Consider the following 1262-nt stretch of genomic DNA (forward strand, 5'->3'; position numbering starts at 1 on the left):
TATATATATATATATATATATATATATACATATATATTTATATAATATATATATTTATATATACACACAAATTTATATACATACAGGCATGAAATTGTGTGTACATATGTTAAGCGCTCTCTGTATGAAAATATTGAATCTGTTGTAGCAAAAGTCAAATTTCCTGCTCCATCTATCAAACTGTCTGTCTATCTAAGTTGTTTATATATACATATATATAACACCATCAATTATGTGTGTTATCACATATACAACGACGTACTCACATTCGTGTCATGGAGCTCTTTCAAAACGTGTTATATTTCCTATCGCAGGTTATATAAATTAACCGACCACAAATGTAACATCGATTATCAAACTAAGCCGGTCCTTTTCTCCATTGGCGCATATTCATACTCTAATAACCCTCAAACTTTACGGACGCATTAAAAGATCAACTGAAGGTCTTTATTCGGTATTATCCATCTAGTCTAGAGTGACTGTTGAGAGTTGAAGAAATCGTTGAAGAAACTCTACGGACACATTAAATGATCAACTAAAGGTTTTTTATAAGGGATTATCGACTTAGTTTAGAGTCTAGACTGGTTTAATGACAGTTGAACAAATTTTTGAGTAAACATAGACACATTAAAAAAATCAACCAAAGGTCTTTATAATGGATTATCCACCTAGTGTAGGGTGACTTGTTGAGAGATGAAGAAATTCTGGTGTGTCTAAATAAAGGTGAAAACACTGCAGCTTTTTAAAAATTGGGCCACAATAAACCGTACTTTTAGAGATGGATAATTGTGAAGTACGCTTTTGTGACAATACGCAACATGTATGTTTTTGAAGAAGCGGTCCATGGGGGAGATAGTATGCAATTATGACAACTAACAATTAAAACTCAAGCTACAAGAGTAATACGTCTACATATATTGCGGAGCAAATTGCTCAAATGAGGTAGAATTTGAACACAGAACGTAACGGCAAACGAAATACTGCCAAGCACTTCGTCCAGCGCGCTAACGATTCTGCCAGCTCACTCCCTTCAACATATATAAATATCATGACGGTCACTTGCAAGTGTCTGTGGCCTGGACCTGTATCTTGTACCATGCTTTTGCAAATTGTTTTTATGTATCTATATAGTGTCGAGCAGACATAGAATCTTTCTGGACGCTACCACTGTTTACCCAACGGTAATTGTGGATGTAACTTCAGAACTGCACCGTCGCTTGGTGATCAATCATTTACTGCTGAGTAAAAGAGTATATATATAT

Source organism: Octopus bimaculoides, chromosome 3 (assembly GCF_001194135.2).
Source record: "Octopus bimaculoides isolate UCB-OBI-ISO-001 chromosome 3, ASM119413v2, whole genome shotgun sequence".
In the NCBI taxonomy this organism is placed as follows: Eukaryota; Metazoa; Mollusca; class Cephalopoda; order Octopoda; family Octopodidae; genus Octopus; species Octopus bimaculoides.